Genomic DNA, 19,420 nt, shown 5'->3' with positions numbered 1-19,420 from the left:
CTTATTGGCATGACAAAAACTGTACATTTGTATTGCCAAAGCAGTTGCAGCTGGGATGCTTACAAATAGTTCACATGTTTATTTACAGAAAGAAAAAGAATAATAGTAATAGTAATAATAAAAATATATAAGTTATTATAAGTATTAAGCATATAGTGCAAAATGAATTAGTGTATGTAAGTGTATAAGTTAGAAATAAAATAAGATATAGTATTAGATTTACAGAGGCAAAATATACATATAAGTAATATAATACAGCAATATGGCATAATATAATCTACATGTGCTGGAAACATCAAATCAGGGCAGGTTGAGTGTTTTCTCTTCTATGGTGACAGGCAGACACATACTGAGCAGACTCTCGCTCTCAGTCAAAAAGATGGCCGCCAGAGTATACGACTGGTAAATGACTCTGCTTAAATTGAAGTGATTACTGCGACTATAACTGTTCTCTTTGATAAAAATTGTGGTGTTTCACCAAGAAGAGCATCCCAATAAAGTGCTTTGATCTGAAAAACTGAGAATGACAACTAAACAAATTGACACAAACAATGGGAATGAGGAAAGCATCGCAGCCGCGTTTGGTATGGCTGAAATATTTAACCCTCTGGCTCTCTTCGTTTTGGAGTCACACTTACCTTCTTCGCGGTCAAAAGTGACCGAAGCCTTGAAATGTAACTTTTTTTTTTCTTCAGGAAAGCCAATATAATATATTTTTGTTCAATAATATTTTTTTGATTATTATTTATGATTTTTAGGGAATTTTATAATACTATGCAATATATATATAAAATTTTAATGAGATATTTTCCCCATTAGAATTAATACATATATATTTTTTTATCTATTTATTTACTATTTTTTAATAAATGCAATATTTCACATTAAAATAGAGTGAAAGCATTTAAAATCCATTTTTTGATGTCAGAATTGGGCAATCTGGAGGCATTAAAAAATAAAAACTTGTGTAATGTTGCGTAACCTCTTGTATTAGCACCCTATATAGATATATACAGAGGCTTTTTTTAGACCTCACCTCTTCATTTTTTTTAGGTTTTGCATTTAGATCTATATCTAGGCATTCTAAAAGATTACTTTTTGTCAAGCTTTAGATATTTTTGGTTAGATAAGTATCAGGTTTTACATTATGATTACAGTCAAACATTAAAATCTTGTTAGAAAGGGAAAAGCATTTTTGTTACTCAGTAATTGATAATTAAAAAGTGATCATTCAAAACACTATACATACATTTTGTAATTAATTAATATTTTATTCAATGTACTTCAATAAATGTTAATAAAACTTCAGAAGGGAACAGCAATTATGATGAAACATAAACTAACAACAGCAAAAACAGTCAGTATCAAACAGTAGATGTCAAAAAGAGGAATAAAAATTTCATAATTTATTTTGCACTCCTGATATTCTGAAGAGTCACCCCTTGATTGCTGCACACTTTTTTTCTGACCAGTGGCTGATTTGTAGTTTGTACAACCAAAAAATTCACTGAGTTTTCACATTTTTTCGTATTTCCCATTCATTTCCTATGTCGGTCATTTTTGACCGTAAAGAAGGTAAGTATGACTTCTTTTTTTTTTTTTGACCATTTAAGATATCCGAATCATGTCCATGATTTTTTTTGTGTGTTCATATTGCTAATGTGACAAAAGTACCAAGTGTCATTTCATTCCGATGAAGCTACGATTTTTTTAAATTTCAAAATATTAAATTTTTCGGTCAAAAATGACCAAAGAGGGCCAGCAAAATAAGAGTATTTCGCACTGAGACGTCGGGGAACTTTGTGGCACTGAGGCAAGAAGTGAGTGATTTACGAAATGAACTTGGAGATATTAAAAAAAGAATGGACGCTGCTAAACAGAGGCTGATAGCAAGGACAATGAGAGGAACATTACATGAGTAATGATTCACATGTTACAGCAACAAGTTTTATTTAAAGAAAAATGTGAAGATCTGGAAAGCCGCTCAAGAAGAAACAACATCAGGATTTACTCAGAATGAATGAATGAATGATGCATTTATATAGCGCTTTATTGTGTATTTTTGTATACTCAAAGCTTTACAATCATTTGGGGGGGTCTCTCCTCAACCACCACCAGTGTGCAGCGGGGAGTGCCCGAGAAAAGTGAGGGAAATAATATGATTGACTTTGTGTCGAATCAGATTCGGGAACAACTTGGTGTTACCGCAGAGCTTCGCACTGAACGCGCACACAGGATACGTGCCAAAGCGGCCTGGGCAACACGAGCGTCCCCGGTCTATTGTGGTGTTATTTCAAAGCTATGCCATAAAACAGAGTGTGCTAAAGGCAGCGTGGATGAAGAAAATCATACAGGTGAACGGTTACAGGATCTACTTTGACGAAGATTTTACTCCAGCTGTCTACAAGGAAAGGGGGAAATACAAAGGTGTGTACAAAGTGCTGCGCGAGAGGAAGATCAAACACCGCATAGTATTATCTGCCAAATTGAAAATCTTCTGTGAAGGTGGTAATGTCAAGATCTTTGAAAACCCAGCGGCAGCTATGCGAGGCCTATCTGAGGTCGGCATCACAATGGAGCTACCTGAGGAGGAACCAGACTTGAAGACAACGCTATGTGCAGCTGGTTGGCAAACTGTCAGTCCTTGCAGAAGGAAAACGTCGATTGCGATTTCATAGATGCTGTCAAATCATTGTTGGACAATAAGTATCTAACTGGAGCTACATGCTAAAGACACAAGGGGTTTTGGAGCGTCTACGGATCAAGATTATGGCTGGGACAATGATACTAAGAAGGGAACGCACACACAAGGTACTGACTTCAAGTTTTTATTTTAAAGGCGCTGGTTCATCAAGAATAATGGAATTGTCAAGCATGGAGTTTCGTTCTTGTGCATTTATGTTTGAACATTTGATTAACGAATAATGGCTGAACAAATGAACTCATTAGAAATGAGAGAAAATGGGGAATATAAAATATATGATTTGGATGTAGAATTGGATTCAGAAAGGCATGTGCGCAACCATAATTTAATTCCGTGCAAATACTATAGTGAGGACGAATTCAACTTAAATGTTAAATTAGACAATAATTTTTTACTTGTCCATTTTAATTGCAGAAGTCTTTATATAAACCTTAATAAATTTATAGATTATTTAAATACATTAAAAAGTCAGTTTGATATTATCACTTTCTCTGAAACATGGTTAAATGCTGTCAAAGGCTATGATTTGGGAATTGATGGATATAGTTTGTATCAGGTTGACAGACCGGGAAAACGAGGAGGAGGTGTGGCATTGTTTGTCAAGGAAACATACACAAGTAAGATTGTTCAAAGGATGTCTGTGGCTATAGAAGGTCTTCTAGAATGTGTGGCGGTGGAGATCTATGTAATGACTAGGAAAAAAATAAGTAGGTAGCTCTTTATTTTACATTCCTGTTCCTCATGTACATACTATGCACTTATTATAGTAATTACAATAACTATGTAATGACTAGGTACTAACCCTGAACCTACCCCTAAACCTAACCCTACCCCATGTAGTTACCTTGTATTACCAGAACTTTCTTAGATAAATACACTGTAAGTACACTACAAGTACATGTAATTACACGTACTGTAAAATAAAGTGCAACCATAATTATAGCTTGTGTTTACAGAGCACAAGGCTCAAATGTAGAAGTATTTAAAGATAAACTCACTGAACTTATAGATTGTACAATGTTAAACAAGACCATGTGGTTATGTGGTGATGTTAATGTTGATTTAATGAATCCACAAGGCCAAACAGCAACCCATGATTTTTTTAAACGAAATGTACAGCAAATGTGTTCCCAGTGATATCACAACCCAGTAGAGTGACACGGACAACTTCAACATTGATTGCTAATATTTTTATCAATAATATTGACAGTACCTTCTATAGTGGTCTGCTATTATGTGATATCAGCGATCACTTACCAGTTTTCATCGTCTATGGCCTAAAAACTGGTAAGAAAATAAGAGATGTTGATAAAGTTAAATACATTCGAATTAGGACAGAGAAGGAAATAGGCTCATTTAGGAAGGATCTGATTAACCAAGATTAGAGTAAAGTTTTGGTAGAGGATGTTAATAATGCTTATGAGGTCTTTCTGAATATATTTGTAACCCTTTATAATAAAAATTGTCCTTTAAAAATGGGTAAATAAGTTTGATAAAAAAAAAAACATGGATAACCAGTGGGTTACAGAAGGCCTGTAAAAAGAAAAATAAAGTATACCGAGATTTCATTAAATACAAGTCTAGTAATCATGAAATTAAATATAAAAGATAGAAGAATATGTTAATAACTATAATGCGACAGGCCATATTCACGCACCTCACAAAACAAAAAGGGTTTCTTGTAATTGGGATTAGTTTATGGAACTCTTTGGACATTGTTCAAAAATCATGTAACACGATTGTCCAATTCAAAAAAATTTATAAAAAAAAAATGTACTTGGAAAATACGAAGGCAGTGAAACATAAGAACCAATGTTTGACAAATTTGAAACTGTCAGTTATTTAGATGTGAAGTAATATTGCACCTGGACATAGGGAAAAACGAGGAGAAAAATAAAAATTAAAAATAAAAAACCCAGACGAGCCATATGTTCTGTGCCAGATCAGATTATTGCAAAAAGGGGCATGAAATTATAAGACTATGTCTTCCTCATGTTCCTATTCAGCATTGAATGTTATTATTTTGTTGTGGATGTGATTTGTGTGTGTGTGTGTGTGTGTGTGTGTGTGTTTGCAATAACATCATGGCTGAATAAACAGTAACAGTAACAGTAACAGTCTCTCTCTCTGTGCGTGTTGCATGCTGGGAGCGAGTGGATGGAATTTGGCGTGTGTGTGATTGGCTCTGAGTTTGATTGGATATTTTTTCTTCTTTACTTGTTTTTCTTATTTATTTTTGGCGGTAGAGTTGTTCAAGCTGACTTCGGTCAGTAAGTGCAAGAAAATTGCTTTGCTTTATGCACGAGCCGGAGCACAGAGTAGACTATAGCCTAAAATATGCCTGCCTATAGGCCTATATTAAAGGATGGTTAATATATTATTATTTTACCATTTTTTCTCAGTCGCTTTGGTACTTTTCTCAGATCAGAATCGAAATCCTCAAAACTACCTGTTCAATCTTCACATCATTGTGTCACTTGTGCACATCAATAAAGCAGTTTCTCATTTCTTTGAACAAGTTGCAAATACTTTGGTACATCCATGCAAATGATTATGTACAATTTTCTGCTGTTTCCCACATTATCAGTTGCATATGTCATGTTGATCAAAATGTATTATAATGGGTCTCTGTTGAGTAGTCTCACCCCTCACAACATTTAGACATTAGTTAAAGACTTTTTTTTTTTTTTAAATCTGTTCTGCATTGGTAAATTGCTCCCAGGTGAATCTTGATTTTCTCTAACAAAGGTGCATCTCATGAACCATCAACTGGCAAGTGTATATATATAGCCGGAGCACAAATCAATGTTTCAGTGTCTGACAATGGAAGAACAAGGAATTGGATGGGGTCAACACAAGAGAGAAGAAGAAGAGGAAGAGGAGTGAGGCTGCGTGGCAGAGGAGTTGGGAGGCAAAACCGATGAAGAGGCAGAAGAGGCCGAGGACATATGCGTGTTCCTGATGAGATAAGAGCCACACTTGTAGACCACGGGCTTACAATGGCCGAAGCTTGTTGAAGAGTACAGCCAAATGTTGGGAAAACAACTCTGTCCTCAATCATTTAGACTTTTTGTTGACAAAACAGGTATGTAATCTAACAATAGGCACTGTACTGTCATACTGTATAATTTATGTAATGCTTCATACAATATTACAGTATTCCACTTGCATTTTACAATATACAGTAAGTATACTTTAAACAGTGACATTTTATCTTACTCAATTTTGTGTTTTGCATTACTATATTTTTTCCACATAGGACTGCAAGACAATTTCACAGGGGTGGCAGAGGGCCCCTTTTCACACCTGAACAGGAGGAGGCTATTTGCACCATGGTTGTAGAAAACAATGTCATAAGACTAAGGGAGATAAAGAGTGCCATTATAGAGTACAACAACATCTTTGAAAACATCCAAACAGTCATCATCTCAACCATTGACAGGGTGCTGAAAAGACACCAAATAAATATGAAGCAGCTGTAACCTGTTCCATTTGAAAGAAATGGTGAAAGAGTGAAGAGCTGCTGCGCTATCAGTATGTACAGGTAAAACATGTATGAGCATGCAGCAACTGTTCTTCACAGTAATCAGTACAACATCGTATAGTGATATACAGCACAGTAAGTGTGACCTTTACACATTTGCTATGGCTGTAGAAAAGAAGATGCAATATGTGCTTTATACATTTGATGTGGGATTTCGACAACTTGCCCTGTATCTAGTAGTGGGGTAGTAACAGTCAGACTCAGTGCATATGCTGATGACATCACAGTGGTGATAAGGTCAGATGAAGATGTAAGAAACTTAGTATCATCCCTTGAGGTTTATCAGAAGGCCTCTTCCTCTAGAGTAAACTGGTTGAAGAGTGTAACTTTTTTTGATGGGTGATTGGGAATATGGAGGCCCTCCAAAAGTTTCACAATACTGCTCTTGGAACTTTGAGGGGTTTAAAATGTTGGGAGTGTTTCTGGGGTAGATCATTATATGTTGAAAAACTGGGAAGATCTTTTTTGATAAAGTTTCAGGTTGTTTACTGAAGTGGAGGTGGATTCTTCCCCAGCTGTCATACAGAGGAAGATAGCTTGTAATTAACTGTATCTTGGCCAAAAAGAAAATGCATGTAATTCATAAAACTCGTTTTGTGTCTTCTGGATATAGCGTACAATGGAACTGGAAGCAAGTGAACCACCGCACAGCTTCATCTACATGGATGAGGCTGGCTTCAACCTAATGAAACGCAGAAGGCGTGGTCGAAATATCATCGGCCACAGAGCTACAGTTGATTTGCCAGGCCAACGGGGTGGGATGACAACCATGGGTGCTCTCTGAGAATGGTGTGCTAATGCATATTCCCATTATTGGGCCATACAATAGAGAGTGTCTTGTCACCTTTTTAGACACTCTCTACAGGGATCTCATCCCTGAACAAGAGAGGGGTCAGACTGGAGATGACCTGCCAAAGTACGTGATAGTTTGGGACAATGTCATTTTCCATCGCTCCAACATTATCAGGCAATGGTTTACAGCCCACAACAGGATGCTGATAGAGTTCCTCTCACCCTACTCTCCATTCCTTAACCCCACTGAGGAATTTTTCTCGGCATGGAGATGGAAAGTATATGATCGCCAGTCACATACACAGATGACCCTTCTGGCTGCCATGGATGCAGTGTGTGATGACATCACAGCAGATTCCTGCAGAGGCTAGATAAGACACTCTAAAAGATTATTTCCACGCTGCATCGCAAGAGAAGGTATTCGTTGTGATGTGGGTGAGAATTTGTGGCCCAAAAGACCGGAATGTCAGGCGGTGTAGGAAGACTGCACTGTAATTCCTACAGCACTGCATGTACAGGTTTCCCTAAGGAGAATGTCCTATGTTCACATTTCAATTTTTTATTTTATTTTTATTTTTTTATTTGTGCTATGCAGTGCTGTCTTTTCCTTACTGTATCGCAATGACATGGTCTGTCAACAAATTACAGCACAAACAGTAAAAGCATAAATGTGAATCTTGTCTTGTCTCTTGCAATCAAACTCCCACATACACTGAGGTGTAACCTACAATTTACAATAATTGTCATCAAAACTGTAGCCATAGTTTACATCAGAATGTCCCTCCAGAGTACACTGTTATCTTGACAACATGACTAAGCAATTTAACTCTTAATTTGGACTTGTCATTCTGATGGCACTGACATGTTCATTGACAAATATTTATTTTTGAGAGATGAACTAAGGATTTTGAGCAAGAGACTGGCTTTTGCAGGAAATCCATGGTGTTTCGCTATTTGTATGAGTTGTTTTGAGAAATGCACTCTGTTTTGCAAATGTCAAGGATGATTCCAAAGCGAATGAGAAAAACTGTAAACAAGTTAATATACATGTGACAAGTTGACTTTATCATCTTAATTAAATACAATAGGCTACAGCATGTATATAATTGGTTCCAGGAAAAAATCTGTGGGGTGCTATGGGGGTGCTTTTGTTTTTCTTGGGGGTGCTGAAGCACCTGCTGGCCCCTCCCTAGCGCCGCCCATAGGCATGGCTGTAAATGCTTGCCTGATGCGTCTGTGTCAGTGGAAGATTGTCTGATGGCCATGAGTGCAGTAGTTGGCAGCGGTTAACATCAGGTCCGCTTCTCGCATGAATTAGGCCAGAGTTATTTTTTTAAAGGAAAGTCAAATGGCAGATGGGTTGGTTGAGAGTGGATTGATAATTAGGGATACGTTTGTGCCCGTTTTGCCTCTGTCAAGCCCATCAAAGAAGATTATTTTGTCGAACGTGCCTCCATTTGTAAAAAAAAATACATTGGAGGAAATATTAAGGAGATTCTGTAAATTAGTAAGTCCGATTAAGTTGATTTCACTTGGATGTAAAAATCCTGAATTAAAGCATGTAGTGTCTTTTCGGCGTCAAGTTTTTATGATTCTGAACGCTCAGAGTGAGCCTCTAAATTTGTCGGTGAAATAAACAATTGATAATAAAGATTACACCATCTTTATCAGTTCAGAATCTATGAAATGTTTTAGGCTAACGTTAGCCTAACATTGAGCTGTTTTTCCCGGATTTAAAGTTGTTTTTGGTTTCTGGTACTGTGGCTATGAGGAAGGCTACCTTTGACAAGCTTGACAGACCAAAACGATTTTGGCTTAATAAGAAACTTCTGTGTAGTGTAAGAAGTATGTTGCATTTACAAGGTAAAAAGTGAGATTGGCTATGCTTTTGTATTTATTATTGAGCTATATTTTTTTTTTCATGGCACCTTTGAGGTTTGGAACTTTAAATATCAATGGGTGTCATGATGTTATGAAAAGGTGTAGTTTATTTGACTATGTTATCATAAAGAAGTCTAGTGTAGTCTTTCTTCAAGAGATGCATTCAGATTTAGAAAATCAAGTACAATTGCAAAGTGAATGGAAGGGGCAGGCCATACTAAGTCATGGTTTTAACGTCAGTGCCAGTGTTGTGATCCTTTTTGGGCCTGAATATAAGGGACTACCTGTAAGTTTTTTTGAATTAGTTCAGGGTAGAATGTTGCATGTTGATGTTACTATTCACAGCTCTAACTATTCACTTTTTAATATTTATGCTCCCATTAACGGTTCAAAATGAACTATTATTATTATTATTTTTTTTTTTTTTTCAGAAAACTTATAGTTGCTTTAAGTGACGTTTTTCAAGATAGGATGATTGTTTTGCCTGGGGATTTTAATTGTACCATGGATCACACGTTAGATAGGAACCATGAGGAGCCCCATAGTCAATCGGCAGATGTACTTAAAACTTTGATAACTTATCATCACCTTGTGGATACTTGGAGAGATACTTTCCCTCAAACTAAACAGTATACTTGGCTTAAAGTTTATTCTAATATGGTAACTGGAGCCAGGCTTTATAGAATTTATGTGCAGAAAAATGCCAGAGCTAAAATATTTAATGGTTGTATTTCGAAAAGTTCATGTATTTCAGTAATTTAAACAAGTGCTTCTCAATAAATTAGAATGTTGAGGAAAAGTTCATTTATTTCAGTAATTCAACTCAAATATTAAATAAATTCCTTGCACACAGACTGAAGTAGTTTAAGTCTTTGGTGCTTTTAATTGTAATGATTTTGGCTCACGTTTAACAAAAACCCACCAATTCACTATCTCATCAAATTAGGAAAAAAAAAAAAAACATTTAGTGAATTGTTGGCCTTCTGGAAAGTATATTAATTTACTGTACATGTACTCAATACTTGGTAGGAGCTCATTTTGCTTTTATTACTGCCTCAATTCAGCATGGCATGGAGGTGATATGGAAGCCGAGGTTTCTTTGACATTGGCCTTCAGCTCATCTGCATTTTTTGGTCTCTTGTTTCTCATTTTCCTCTTGACAATAGCACATAGATTCTCTATGGGGTTCAGTTCTGGTGAGTTTTCTGGCCAGTCAAGCACACCAACACCATCGTCATTTAACCAACTTTTGGTACTTTTGGCAGTGTGGGCAGGTGCCAAATCCTGCTGGAAAATGAAATCAGCATCTTCAAAAAGCTGGTCAGCAAAAGGAAGCATGAAGTGCTCCAAGATGTCTTGGTAACTGGGTGCAGTGACTTTGGTTTTCAAAAAACACAATGGACCAACACTGGTAGATGACATTGCACCCCAAATAATCACAGACTGTGGAAACTTAACACTGGACTTCAAGCAACTTGGGCTATGAGCTTCTCCACCCTTCCTCCAGACTCTAGGACCTTGATTTCCAAATAAAAATCTAGTTTGCTTGACAATCCTCATAAGGCTGCGGTTCACTGTTCTTTTCACACTGCATGACTATCTTGGCCAGCATTCAGTCGCTGTTGTGTTCACACTGCATGATGGATCAGCGACAGAAGGTTTCACACTGCATGACTTTACAACAGGAAGAATCGCCGACAACTCTGTCTGGCACATTTCACAACCAAACACACACGAGATGTGACAAGGAAACAACGCAATATCACGCGTGCAAGACCGGAGTTCTCACGTGAGACTGGGATTATTATTAAAAATGGTAGCCCGCAAGAAGCTTGCAATACGAATTGCCTATGCGCTGATTTGCAGCAAAAACAAGAAAAAGAAAAGAAGCCATGCTTGCTGATATTGTGGTCTATAACTCCTCCCCGGACTCCCCGCTGCTCTGTATCTTGCTCTCTCATTGGCTATCGGTCAACACCGATGTAGTTTTCAGTCAGAACACTTTTCACACAGCATGATTTTGAATCGCCGACAGGTCCAGATATTTAGCATGCCAAATATCTCACTGGCGTCGGCGACTCATCGGTTATTCTCTCAGATTGCGTCTTTGCTCATTCACACAGCGTGATTGTCACTCGTGTGAACGAGCACCGATTTGCCTGTGATTTCGGGCATTTGTCGGCGATTTCTCAAAACCGGTCGGCGAGCCAAAAACTGGGCTAAAATCGTGCAGTCTGAACTCGGCTTTACACTCCTAGTGAAGGGTGTCACTGATTGTCAGAGACCATTTTGAAGGCTCAGGAAACCTTTGCAGGTGTTTTGAGTTGATTAGCTGATTGGCATGTCATCATATTCTAATTTGTTGACAATTGGTGAATTGGTGGGTTTTTGTTAAATGTGAGCCAAAATCATCACAATTAAAAGAACCAAAGACTTAAACTACTTCAGTCTGTGTGCATTTAAATTATTTAATACACAAGTTTCACAATTTGAGTTGAATTACTGAAATAAATGAACTTTTCCTCAACATTCTAATTTATTGAGAAGCACCTGTATGTCTGTTGAGGTTGCCGCTGCACAGAGCACTGTTAAGCACTTTATTTGGAAATGTATTAGTAAACTTTTACAAGATCACAATTTTGTGCACTCATTTACACTTTTTTTGGGAGAGTTGGAGAGAGAGAAAATTGCAATATACAGGTGCAAAAGCTCCAGGACTAGATGGGCTAAATGCAGATTTTTTTAAGCAGTTTGTCATTGGAAAAGACTTGTTTTTGGTCTTCTTGGAGTGTTAAACCTTCAGAGAACCTTCAGAGAGGAATCAGAATCAGATAAAGAGTCTTTATTGCCAAGTATTCTTGCGCATACAAGGATTTGTTTTAGTGACAATCTCCAGTACACGAGACAAACAAATCTATCACACAGAAAAGGAAAAATAAATGAAATATATAAATAAAATATAGCAAATAAATAAATGTGTAGGAACATTTGTGCTATCGATGATAATGGAATATAATAGAGTAAGATGTAGAGAATGACGTGGATGGGGAGTTACAAATAAATCTAAGGATTGTACGTTCTATTGCATAGTGGGGAACTTAACTGGTCAGAGTTAGTTGCCTGGGGGAGAATCTGTTCGTGTGCTGGTTGTCCCCTGGTATTTTACAGCTAGAGTAGGATCCATGATGGCTTGAGTAGAACCTGTTTTCAGCAGCTATCCTGTGGCAGGGTTGAACTCAGCTGGCGAAGGAAGTACAACCTTTGTTGGGCTTTTTAATAGTGGAGTCAATGTGTTGATTGTTCCCACTTCAGGTCCTGAAAGATGATGTTCCCAGGAATCTGAATGACTCCACTGCAGCCACAGTGCTGTCTATGATGGTGAGTGGGGGGAGTGCAGGTGGGTTTCTCCTGAAGTCCACTATCATCTCCACTGTTTTAAGAGTGTTCAGCTCCAGGTTGTTAAGACTGCACCAGACAGCCAGCTGTTCAATCTCTTGTCTGTAAGCAGACTCGTCACCGTCCTGGATGAGACCGATGACTGTAGTGTCATCTGCAAACTTCAGGAGCTTGACAGAGGGATCTTTAGAGGTGCAGTCGTTAGTGTACAGGGAGAAGAGCAGTGGGGAGAGAACATATTCCCTGAGGGGCACCAGTGTTGGTGGAGCAGCTGTTGGACATGAATTTCCCCAGTCTCACTAGCTGTTGCCTATCTGTCAGAAAGCTGATGATCCACTGACAGATAGAGCTAGGAACAGAGCTGGGTCAGTTTGGTCTGGAGGGCTGTTGGGGTGATGGTGTTGAAAGCCGAACTTAAGTCCACAAACAGGATCCTCACATAAGTCCCTGTTTTGTCCAGATGTTGCAGGATGAAGTGCAAACTGCAGGGGGTCCAGTAAGGGTCCAGTGATGTCCTTCAGATAAGCCAGAACCAGTTTTTCAAACGACTTCATGACGACACACTTTAGAGCCACAGGTCTGTAGTCGTTAAGTCCTATTATCTTGGGTTTCTTTGGAACGGGGATGATGGTGGAGCGTTTGAAGCAGGAAGGCGATCAGCACAACTCCAGAGATCTGTTGAAGATCTGTGAAAAGATGGGGCCCAGCTGATCAGCACAGGTTTTTCAGACAGGCTGGTGTAACACCATCTGGGCCTGGTGCTTTTCTTCTTTTGTTCTTCCTGAAGACCTGGCGCACATCATCCTCACTGATTTGAAGTGCAGGAGGGGGGAGAGGGTGATTGCAGGAGGTGTTAACGGTTGTGTAGGGAGATGGTCAGAATGGGTGTGGGGGGTTTCAAATCTAAAATAAAACTCATTCAGGTCGTTAGCAATTCTCCTAATTGCATCAGTATCATGTCTATTTTTTATTGATTTTATCTAATTCCCTCACACACTTAAGACAATTAATTTGAATCAAACGAAGTAAACTGGTCTTCCAACATTTTTAGAGTAGGTCCTTTTAGCCACTCTTATCTCTTTTTTCAGTGTGTTCCTGGGCTGATTGTACAAGATTCTGTCCACATTTCTGTAATCACCCTATTAAGACTTATGAATATTTCTGAAAAACACTGCAAACCATTTAATATCATTGATAAATTCAAATAAGTCCTGGTAGGAATGCATATATCCTCACAAAAACTAATATAGGATTGTCACAGTCTTGGTGAGTTCATCCAGATCAGTGGTAGCAGCTTCAAAAACACTCCAGTCAGTGAGGTCAAAACAAGCTTGAAAATCCTGCTCTGTTTCGTTGGTCCATCTCTTCATAGTCTTTACTACAGGTTTAGCAGATTTAAGTTTCTGCTTGTAGGTCGGTATAAAATGAACCAACAGTGATCAGAGAGTCCTAAAGCTGCCCGTGGAAACAGAGTGATATGCATCCTTTATTGTGGCGTAACAGTGATCCAATATATTATCGTCTAACGGCTTGCAGTTAATGAAGAGCGTTTCGAGATCTGAACATCATATCTTTTTTAACACTGTTACATCTGTACACCACCGTTCATTGATCTAAAAGCATGACCCGCCGCCGCATGATATTTCCCCATTGATTCTGCGTCACGATCTTGCTCTAAACAGCTGAAAGTCTGGCAGATGGAGCGCGCTGTCTGGAATGGCGTCCTTCAGCCAGGTTTCCGTGAAATACAGAGCAGCAGAGAGTGAGAAATATTTTTATATTTATTTTAATAAATATTTTAATATTTTTTCAACATATTTTAATATTTTACACATAGTTAACTTTGCATCAAACATGTTTTTTTTAATGAAAAAAAAGGAAAAAAAAAAACAGGTTGTAAAAAGTAATACATAACTAACGTTACTTTAAATATTTGTTTTATCTGATAATTAATGCAAAAGAAATCGTAAAAATATTGCTGCTTATAGACAGATAATTATTTATGCAACAGATCTATCACAAAACAGATTAATATGAATAAAAACACACAGGTAATGCAAACACCAATCTTTCAATTAATGCCAATAACCATAATTACATTGTTAAAATGTAGTTATCAAATAATAAAACATACATGCAGAAATCTCTGAGCGTCTCATTTGACAATCGCAAACCTTATGATCCTAAAAATTGCAGTCAGAACAAAATCAACTCTCTGAAAATGTACAGTATTGCAGATTTGAGTGGTTTGTGTTTGAATGAAGAGATCCCCGTGGACTGACTACTGACGCTGAACCGAATAATCAACAAAAGAAAGAATGAAGCAATCTCCACGTTTTGGCTGCTTAATAAATTTTCCACACAGAGGTAATGTAGGGAGGATGTTTTTCTCATCTTTGATATCACTATCCACCTTTTAATCCGAAAAAATAATAATTATTTATATCTAGCCAAGTTTCATCTAAAGTTTCCCCTGACAGTAAATGAGAGCGTCACCAGACCAGAAGTAGGTATGCACACACTCGCGTCGCTGAAGCTCACCGGCGCCATCTTGTGCACCAAGCCCATTGGTACTTTCCCTTTCATAGGTTCACTTCAGTGCTGACGTCATTGCTATGGGAATGTCTGAAGCCCTTATACCATCACGCCAATTTTTTGGCCAATAGCACTTAGCACCACCACGAACATACTTCGTGGCATATTCATATATATATATATTCATATATGCGTGCTGCACGCTATTTCATCAGATTTTAATTCCTTCAGGAAGTGAATCATCTGTTGCCCGTCAGAAAGAGATTCTTCTGTTCTAAGCCATCTATTTATATAGAGCAGTTTACTCCTCTAAGGCGGACACAATGAGTTTTCCGGTATGTATGGCTGCATGTTACACGGACTCACGAGGAAACAGGTAGGAAGACCGCTTTGCGGCCATGATATCTGTGTTTGAAAATAAGTAAGTTGCACTCTGGGCTCGCTCTCTTTCTAAAAAGGAGAGATGTTCGTTCAACCCCCACTGTTCTAGTTCTGCGGTTGCCGAGGCGCCGCATGAGCTCAACACTTGGGGTGACGGTGATGAGCCAAAGTGTATAGAGAGTGAGAGAACGGAATTAATCCCCTTCTCTCTCGCTCTCTTCCCCGGACCGCGTGCGTTCAGCAGAAGAGCGCCTCGTGAGTCAGGTGGTTAGTCAAATCTGATTCCCGCTCCGGAAGCTCGTAATTGATTATTTCGGCTGCGGATTGGATGATGCATACTCTACAGCAGCCTCGGGCTCTTGAGCTCACAGGCGACACAAGCTGTAGATATAAGCTATGGGTTAAGGAGCGCACTTACTGATATAAAATCCCTGTTGCTCTACTCCCTCCCTGGATCAAGTGTTTTCTCAAGTTTATTAAACAACATGAGAGACACTGATCTTAGGACGTCAAGTTGTGCACTATGGTTTTTGGCACTTAGAACTACCAAGCATTAGTTTGCCCGACTAATTACTATTTCTTTCTGGCTCTGGTCCATATCTTCTCCACGATACCGAGACTGAACCGGACAGAGACGCATTCCAGCCAGAATCAGCCAGTGTTATTGTTATCTGGGTATATATTTAACGATGTTATAACTTAAAAAATTTGAATGTAATGCCTTTTTTCCTAATTGATTTGTGATCAAACCTTTGTTATGTTCCGTATTAAACTGAGAAGATATAGCATTCAAAGTTTTAGTGGAAAAAAGAGAGTTTCAGACAGTCCTCATCTCTGCCTTTGATCAGTGCTAGCGCCTTGAGTATGATAAACGCAGCTTGCTGTACAAGTGAGACAGAAATGGCCGGAGACGTAAGAAAGGGAAAGTGCAGAAAATACAGCGTCTATTTCCGTGCACAACTTGAACAAACTAGACAACAGGTAAAGCTGTGAGCTGTGTGGATATTGGCTAATATCGTTAACAAGTCTCGTTTTATAATTAATTACTAATATGGCTTCTTCTAAACAAGATCTTGGGTCTGTGTTCTTTTAATCGCGGGAACTTCATTATTTGAAGTGCAACTGCCGTCCAGTAATCGCACAAAAAAAGCTCTGTGCTTTGTAACTTTTTAATTAAAAAAGTACCAGCTTTAAAATTATTCCGAATTCATAACGAGAAATTCAAACAATACGTTTTTGGCGCTCCTAATGTGGCAAGGCGATTAAACTTTAGTGCCTCGGTTCAAGGGCAAGTGAACCCATTTAATCTTTTCTTTCCTAATATGGTACATAGTGAACATGAATTAGCATCAAAAGGTAGAGCTATTTTACATAAAGTCTGATTACAACTTACTGAAATATCTCATGTGGGAGGAGCCCAAGCTACACTCAATTGTAGAAGTGATGCTTATGCTCCATGATACTGGTACCAGACTCTGTGTAATGAACAATTGATTTGTAATGACTGTAGATTTCAGAAGCTGGAAAAAGACATTTAGTTCCCCACTTTAAGTGAACCTTGTAGTTCCCAGGTCATCTACAAGATGGATTAAAAATGCTGATAAAAGTCAAGAAATGATGAGACATAAACACATGATAGTATGATTGAAATGTTGAAATGTAAATAAATAAATAATAATAATAACTATAAAATAAATAAAAACATGTTTATTCTTGTGGCACCTAAAAACTATTTGGCTCCTAAGTTTTTTTCTTATAGGAGCCAATGGCTCCTTACTCGATTTTTTTGTTTGGAGCCCTGTATCATTTGATTGGTGATATGATCTGTATTTTGAGGCTTTATTAGTATTCAGGTGTTTTAAAAGTCAAAGTCTCTCTCTCTCTCTCTCTCTCTCGCTCTCTCTCTACATCACCTTTGACTGTGTTTACGCCCTCTGTTTGGTCTCCTTGTGTTCTAGTCGTCTGCACACAAAAAAGAAGACTTAATACCAAGCTTAATTTCAAAATCACACTTAACCATCTATGCTACTGGAGCTGATTAATCACAGCCACTATTAAAATGTTGACAAACGTTAGAGAACAGAGTTACTGCCAATAAGGTAGGTTATTTGCACAAAGTGTAAATAGACACTGCGTATGTTTTATTCCATAGTAAATGCAATTCATACAATACATTTAATCCGAGCTACTTTAAGACCATCCCCAAACTTTCTACCACAACTCTGCTGTTCTTCAGCTGGTTCTTTCCGTATACATTGATTGACAGATGTCTCTTCCAGTCAGCGGTGAGTAATCCCAAACCAATGGCGCTGTCTCAAACTATACCTACTTCTTCCGGTTTGTCTGATTTGTGTTTTCTGCCTTGATATATTGTTTTCGAATTTATTGTTGTGTTTTCTGACTTGTTATAATGTTTTCTTAATTGTTATTTTGTTTTTAGGATTTGCATTTGCGTTTGTAATTTGTTATTTTGATTTCAGAATTGTAATCTGTTTTTCACTTCCTCGGCCACCGTAATATTTTGATACAGACAGTGGCAGTTCATGGGTTTTAAAATAGAGGAGGCACACTAATTGTATTGGTCTGGGATCCCTGCCGATTATTATTATTATTTGCTTAACCACTTTAAAATGTTTTTTTTGGTTGCTTTTAGTCAGAAAACATAAATAAAACGACACTGCCTGTTGTGCTATCCAGCTTAGGTGATCAAATATCCAATATCGTGTTAAAAGAGAGCTGCCTGTTGTGCTATCCAGCTTAGGTGATCAAATATCCAATATTTAATTAAGCCGACTGCTGTAACCTATATCAAGTTTAGGCATGTTCTTCCTTTATTTTTATTTGTATATATACTGTTTGAATGACAGCTTGGGAAATTTGTTTGGCAATCAAATATTCAATATCGCTATTCATTATAAGTACTTGGTACATTATCAGCAAAGTGGCAGTGGGAGATGTTCAAACTAATATGTAATTTACGTCTGGTTGATATCAGAAGGGAGGCTAGCCTCCCCCAAGAGGTGCTGAAAGTGAACACTCAATGCTGATTGGCAATTTTTTTTTTTTCAGTGAACTAAAAATTAATTGTGAATTTCATTAACATTGAATCATCCTCCTCCCATTTTCACCTCAAAATTATAGGGAAGTTGTGCCTCCCCTGCCTCCCCCGACGAGCCGCCACTGGATACCGAAACTGAAATATCTGACACGGTTCCATTACTTATTTCCCACAGTATCTACCGAATATACACCAATACAATCTGCGTCTCTCTTTCCTCTCCAACAGTGAGTTTGACACACATCTGCCTCCTGTCAATTACAGAGCCTGAATATATGCGCGGGATTGCAGATATTCCGCATAATTTTAATCATTCCCGTGGAAATGTGGTGAGCGCTTTATTGTAACATAAGAACACTGTCATGTAATCGCAGAAAACTGGATGCAAGCTCTCAAATAGGCCTAACTTATACAAATGAACTGCTTGTGTGCAGACTGTGTCCATTTGCAATCTCTCTGTGCTTTTAAAGTAGATATTATTTCTCTTTGCTCATGGATTAAAATTTGTCAAAAGTTATAATCCATTCAGAATAGATCCACACCTGACCGATGAAAATCCTTCTAGAAATTTTATTGGTTGTAAGTGAAATGCACCAGAAAGTCTTTCAACAATCAAAGATGGAACTTTAATTTCTTTACAATGTAAATTTATGCTAGAAGTGTTTTGGAATGAGATATTTGTTTGATTAGTACATATAAATATCCTAGTCTGCCTAACTGCATCACTACATTGTACAGTCATTACAGGTCAAAGCCATCTGATGTTCCATTTATCTAAATAAATAGGCCTAACATACTGTGTATGACACTTAATTAAATCACTGCTTATAAAAATTCAATGTTGTCATATTTTGACAACACTGCTGTAAGCTTTTGCAACAAAGTCACCCTATTTTTACAGACACAAATACACAGAATGATGTTTAAGATTGAGATTTTTGTAATGGTAATTGATCATTATTTATATATATATGTAAATAAAAGCCTATATAATATCTGTTCATCATATAAAGTGAATGTGTCTAAGCTTGAAATAATGAGTGCCTTGTAAAAATGGATGGACAAAATATATATGTGTGTGTGTGTATATATGTGTGTGTGTGTGTGTGTGTGTGTGTGTATGTATATA

General features: G+C 37.7%; 1 protein-coding gene across 1 annotated transcript in view; it reads right to left on the bottom strand.

Moving 5' to 3' along the window:
* LOC109085199 (serine/threonine-protein kinase Nek1-like) overlaps nt 1-19,420 on the bottom strand; it is a 68,860-nt gene that overhangs the window by 19,681 nt on the left and 29,759 nt on the right. The gene's annotated exons all lie outside the window — the stretch shown is intronic.

The sequence above is a fragment of the Cyprinus carpio genome, chromosome A7, assembly GCF_018340385.1.
Source record: "Cyprinus carpio isolate SPL01 chromosome A7, ASM1834038v1, whole genome shotgun sequence".
Classification (NCBI taxonomy): domain Eukaryota; kingdom Metazoa; phylum Chordata; class Actinopteri; order Cypriniformes; family Cyprinidae; genus Cyprinus; species Cyprinus carpio.
This window is presented reverse-complemented; position numbering and strand designations above follow the sequence as displayed.